Genomic DNA, 6,459 nt, shown 5'->3' with positions numbered 1-6,459 from the left:
TCCTGGCAGTCTCATTCTGTCACCCAGACCGGAGCATGGTGGCACAATCTCAGCTCACTGCAACCTCTGCCTCCCAGGTTCAAGCAATTCCCCTGCCTCAGCCACCTCAGTAGCTGGGATTACAGGCGCCCACCACCATGCCTGGCTAATTTTTTTATTTTTACTAGAGACGGAGTTTCACCATGTTGGTCAGGCTGGTCTCAAACTCCTAACCTCAGGTGATCTGCTTGCCTCGGCCTCCCAAAGTGCTGGATGACAGGCGTGAGCCATGGCGCCTGGCCAACAAATCTGATTTTTAAGAAATCCTCGTCTATTCTGTAGTCTGCTAAGCTTATAATTACATTAATTTCAAGGATTGAGAACTACATTTCTGCCTTTATCATCCAGCTATCAAACAATTACAAACCTAAAAATGGTTACTGTAATTATCTATATAAGCATAAATAATATCAACTTGAAAGGCCCCATGAGGTAAATATGAACATTAAACTTGGATTTTTAATTATAAAAGAGTATACCTAAGCCTATAATAGGTATATTGCTATGAGTATCTTTGTAAATTCTGAATATAATTCTTGGGGGTTTGCTACAGTTAATCATAGGCAATTTAAATTAGCATAGACCTTAAGGCCTGCTTGAGTTATTAGGCACCGTAAAGGAAGTTAGAAATGTGGTCATTCTTTAGTAAATTGTTAATGATTGGTAGGTGATATTTTCTCAGATATTAAGTAAATGTAAAAGCTTTGGATATTAGAGACTAGCTTCCTATAACACTAACCATTATTTGGTAATAGAATTTAAAAATGCTGAAAGGTATTACATGTTTTAGAAATTTCATTAAGGTCCAGATAAGAGCAGTAAACAATGGAGATAGTGTGCATATGTTTTTCCTCAGTTTAATTTTAAATAATTTACTATTGTACTCTCATTTTACAAGTTTGCAGGAAAAAAAAAAAGTTTTCAAGGAACACATTAAATTCACTAGGTTCAAATATGCTTCCTTATATAATTTAAAATTTGCTGTGTGAAATTTAAAAGTGTTTTTAAAGACCCAAAATAAAAGTACTACAAATAAAAAACCAAACAATAAAATAACATGGTGAATTCTTTCCAGATGGTTTTCAATTGACTTTGCCCAGCTCAATCAGAGGAATCACTGTCTATGCAGCAATAGCTTTATGAAACGTATTTCTTAAATAATAAGACTTGAAAGTCAAAATTACTCCTTGACTCATGGGCTGCAGAATGGATGTTGTATGAGCAGGCATGAAAGCAAGATGAATCTCCTTATATATCTCCCTCAGAGCTCTTGGGTAACCAGGTGGATTGTCAATGAGCAGTAATACTTTGAAAGGAATCTTTTTTTCTGAGCAGGAAGTTTCAACAGCAGGTGTGTTAGTCTATTTGCATTGTTATAAAGGAATACCTGAGGTTGGGCAATTTATAAAAGAAAGAGGTTTATTTGGTTCACAGTTCTGCAGGCTGTATGGAAAGCATTACACCATCATCTGCTGTTGAGGCCTCAGGAAGCTTACAATCATGGCAGAAGGCAAAGGGAGAGCAGGTGTGTCAAAAGGCGTGTGTGTGTGTGAGAGAGAGAGAGAGAGAGAGAAAGAGGGAAAGAGAGAGAGAGAGAAGGAACAAGACAGAGAAGGGAGACCCCAGGCTCTCTTAATCAACCAAATCTTGTGTGAACTGGGCAAGAAGTCACTCATCACCAAGGGGATGCCATTAAGTCAGCAGTCCTCAAACTTTTTGGGACCAAAGACCAATTTTGTGGAAGACAATTTTTCCATGGACCATGGGGGATGGTTTCAGGATGAAAGTGTTCTACCTCAGATCATCAGGCATTGGCTAGATTCCATAGGAGAACTCGACCTAGATACTGCGCATGCACAGTTCACAATAGGGGGTCACACTCCAACAGGAAGCAGAACTCAGGCAGTAATGCGGACTTGCTTGCTGCTCACCTCCTGCTGTGCAGCCCAGTTCCTAAGAGGCCATGAATTGGTACCTAACTGGTACCAATCTGTGGCCTGTGGATTAGGGACCTATGCACTAAGCCATTCATGAGGGATCCACCCCCATGACCCAAACACTTCCCACTAGGCCCACCTCCAACGTTGGAGGTCACATTTCAACATGATGTTTGGAGGGGACAAAACACCCAAATCATATCAGTGGGCTTCAGATATTCGGTCAACTATGCTATAAACAGATGTGCTGTCATTGCAGGCTTTGTTGTTCCATTTATAAAGTACAGGCAGAATACAGTTACCATAGTTCTTAAGGGCCCTAGGATTTTTCACTGGCTTCAACTTAAAGTCACCAGGCACGTTAGCCCCTATCAAGAGGGGCTTTGAAGCCAGGCACTGACTTCTCTCTAGCTATAAAATTCCTAGATGGCATCTTCTTCCTAGAAGGCTCTTTAATCTACATTGTTTTAAAATAGGTTGTGTAGTGTGGCCACCTTCATCGATGAGCTCTGCTAGATCTTTTGGATATTGTAACTCCCTGCAGCTTCTCCATCAGCACTTGCTGCTTCAGCTTGTACTTTTAAGTTATGGAGATGGCTTCTTTCCTTAGACTTTATGAACCAGTGTATGCTAGCTTCAAATTTTCTTCTGCAATTTCCTCACTTCTCTCAACCTTCATAGAATTTAAGGAAGTCAGAGCCTTGCATGGATTAGGCTTTGGCTAAAAGGGTGCAAGCTTGTTTGATCTTCTATACCAACCACAAAAACTTTCTCCACAGAAGCAATAAGTCTGTTTTGCTTTCTTATCATTCGTGTGTTCGCTGGAGTAGCACTTTGAATTTCCTTCAAGAACTTTACCTTTGCATTTACAACTTTAACAATCTTCAAAAGTACAATAAAGTAAAAAATAATAAAAGGAAGTACACCTGTAGTTAAATGTATTCTAATACCACATAGAGCTGCAAAGCCTTAAAATCTCATTCAACTATTCTTAACAGCAATATTGGCATTATTTAGAAATGGTGTGTGTATATATATACTAGATATACAAACAATTATGTGAACATTGTTTGAAATAAGATTTTTAGTGTAAGAGAAGAGGAAAACAAATATAAAATCAAAGTTAAGTTATAATTATGTAGTTTTACAGTTGAATTGGAAAAGTCGGTATGAAGTCATTATTTATTTTTCTTTATCATCACACATATTTTTTAGGTTCGCACTTACTTGAAAAGCCTTACAGGCAATGACAACCTAGTAACAATGAGCACCCCTAGAGCCTAAACTGTGGTCCCTCAATACCATTAAATATGCATTGCATACCCATTAAAAAGGAGCCATGTCTAATTGAGGAATGGCTAATTCCAAATAAAAGGTAGGAAAGGTACAAGCTGAGCATTTCACGGCTTGTTGGACAGAAAGTGAGGAAGCACTTGAGACAAAAAAGTCATAGAATAAAAGTCATAGAAGTCGGCTGGGCAAGGTGGCTCACACCTAACACTATTAGGTGTATTCCAATCCTAACACTTTTGGAGGCCAATGTGGGCAGATCACCTGAGGTCAGGAGTTCAAGACCAGTCTAGCCAACACAGTGAAACCCTGTCTCTACTAAAAATACAGAAAACTAGCCAGGCATGGTGGCATGTGCCTGTAGTCCCAGCTACTGGAGAGGCTGAGGCAGGAGAATTGCCTGAACCTGGGAGGCAGAGGTTGCAGTGAGCCAAGAAAAAAAAAAAAAAGTCACAGAAGTCACAGGAAGGGTGATATAGTTAGACTCTGTGTCCCCATGCATCTCTTTTTGAATTATAATTCCCATAATTCCCAAGTGTCAAGGGAGAGACCAGGTGGAGGTAACTATATCATGGGGGCAGTTTCCCCCATGCTGTTCTCATGATAGTGAGTGAGTTCTCACATAATCTGATGGTCTTACAGGGAATCTTCCCCCTTCGCTCAGCCTCAGAAGGGCTCTTCCCCCTTCCTGCTGCCTTATGAAGAAGGTGCCTTGCTTCCCCTTTGCACCTTCCACCATGATTGTAAGTTGTCAGAGGCCTCTCCAGCCATGCTGAACTGTGAGTCAATTAAACCTCTTTCCTTTATAAATTGTCCAGTCTCAGGCAGTTCTTTATAGCAGTATAAAACGGACTACAAATGGGCTCTAATGGGCAGAAGATGGTTCAATCTACATACCAAAAAAATCCAGCAATTAACCGAAACACACTGAGCATATTTTGAAACTCCTGGCTTATAGTATTCATTGTATATTTCTTTCAACATTTCTGTATGTTTGAAAATTTTCATAATGAAATGCTAGGAGCAGGGCATCTTAACTTTAAAATCATATTAAAAAGGGGAGAAGGGAGAGAGAAAAAGAAAAGGAAGCTAAAACAGAAGAACAATAATTCACTTGTCATCACTGCAGATGACCAGGCCACCAACTCCTTACCCTAACAGTAGGTAACTGTAGGGCAAACGGAGGCATCTTACCCCATGTTTTGTAAATAAACTATGTCTCAGGGTGACCAAATAGCCCTAGTTGAGGAGGCAAAGATCTTCTTTACAGAAAACTCAAGCTGGCAGTTGTAAAAGGAATGATCAAATTAGAAAACCAACATTTCATGATCCATAGAGAAAAAGTGAATTCAGGCAATGATCATAATGGGAAAAATCTTTGACAAAAGCTTGATGCGAGAGAATGCATTGGAAGCTGTCACCTGAACTCATGAACTAATCTTAGCATCAATAAGAGTGAGACATACAGATGATACATACCTCCTGACAGAATGCAAAATAAAATATATGGTACTGTCTATTGAGTATTCTTCCTAAAAACAGCTGAACTTACATTCAATTAAACCTTTATTAGTAATTTCCAGTTTCCAGGAAACATGAAGGAAAGTACACTAAGTTAAATAATGCCCTGAGGGAGAAAACAGACTGTGCAGCTGGCAGGATATATCACACAAAAGTTGGCCCGGCTTCTTCAACAAGTCAGTGGCATGAAAAGAGGGAGGGGGAGGCAAGAGGGCTAAAACATTGAAACTGCCTTTGCAAAAATTATAACTGAGAAAATTAAGATAGCAAAAGAGATCTGCTCTAACCAATCTTTATCTTGCCTTTAACCTTCAAACTGCCCTCAGTCATTCCTGGGCTTGGGCCGAGCTAACTTTGGGAGACATTTAGGTGATAATATAAATGATGCATTAGTCTGTTCTCACATTACTATAAAGAAATACCAGAGACTGGGTAATTTATAAAGAAAAGAGATTTAAATGGATCACAGTTCTGCAGAAGCACAGCAGCTTCTGCTTCTGGGAAGCTTCAGGAAGTTTCCAATTATGCTGGAAGGCAAAGTGGGATATCTCACATGGTAGGAGCAAGAGAAGGGGAGGAGCAAGGGGTGGGAGGTGCAAGGGCGGGGAGGTGCTACACACTTTTAAACAACCAGATCTCATAAGAACTCACTTATTATCTATCCTGAGGACAGTAGCAAGGGGATAGTGCTAAGCCATTCACAAGAAATACACTCCCATGATCCAATCACCTCCCACCAGGCCCCGCCTCCAACACTGGAGATTACATTTCAGCATGACATTTGGTTGGGAACACAGATCCAAACCATATCAAATGATAATAGCCCTTCCCCAAAATTAAGTACTCTTGTAAAGCTAATGAAAGACCATCAGGTTAGGTGGATGGGGGAGGCTGAATTCTGTTAAGGTATGGACTTAAACAATTACCAGCCATTATCCCTGGAGGTCACAAGATTGGCAACTTCCCCAATTACTCCTGCAGAAAATATCACCCTTGCAGTACCTAAGATTGGCCTTTTGAGATGTCTGTTCAGATTTTTGCATTTCTGATGACAGATGGCTCCACCCAGACTGGCCAACTGGCCTGGTGGTCACCCACCCCCACCCCCTCCCCCTCCCCTGCATAAGTGGCTCAGCACACAGAATGACCATTTCCCACACTCCTATGATTGTATCCCCAACGAACCAGCAACTTCCATTCCCTGGCCCATGACACTCACCTTGAAAAACCCTAGCCTCCCAATTTTCAGGGAGACTGATTTGAGTAATAAAACTCTAATCTTCCATTCAGGCAGCTCTCTGCATATTAAATGCTTTCTCTATTGCAATTCCCGTGTCTTGAGAAATTGGCTCTAAATGGGCAGTGGGCAAAATGAAAACATTGGACAGTTACAGTTTTCTTGACTCAAAGAGACTTTAGAAACACAACCAAATGAGTGTGCAGTTCTAGTTAACTCCAACCCAGATCTATGAAGATTCCTGAAGCAAGCAGGAAGGCTTAGAATGGACTGAGTACAGGGACACCGAGGAATCCGTTAACTTAATCAGTTTAATGTGGGCATTATAGTGATAGGACTGGCCATATTTTTCTTTTTTTTTGAGACAGAGTTTCACTCGTTACCCAGGCTGGAGTGCAATGGCGCGATCTCGGCTCACCGCAACCTCCGCCTCCT

The 6,459-nt window shown here is 40.7% G+C and overlaps 1 protein-coding gene across 2 annotated transcripts in view; it reads right to left on the bottom strand.

Moving 5' to 3' along the window:
- Nucleotides 1-6,459, bottom strand: part of TBC1D8 (TBC1 domain family member 8) — a 134,121-nt gene that overhangs the window by 56,179 nt on the left and 71,483 nt on the right. The gene's annotated exons all lie outside the window — the stretch shown is intronic.

Source organism: Cebus imitator, unplaced genomic scaffold (assembly GCF_001604975.1).
Source record: "Cebus imitator isolate Cc_AM_T3 unplaced genomic scaffold, Cebus_imitator-1.0 Scaffold202, whole genome shotgun sequence".
Taxonomy (NCBI): Eukaryota; Metazoa; Chordata; class Mammalia; order Primates; family Cebidae; genus Cebus; species Cebus imitator.
The sequence above is the reverse complement of the archived record's forward strand: the minus strand, read 5'-3'. Positions and strand labels throughout refer to the sequence as shown.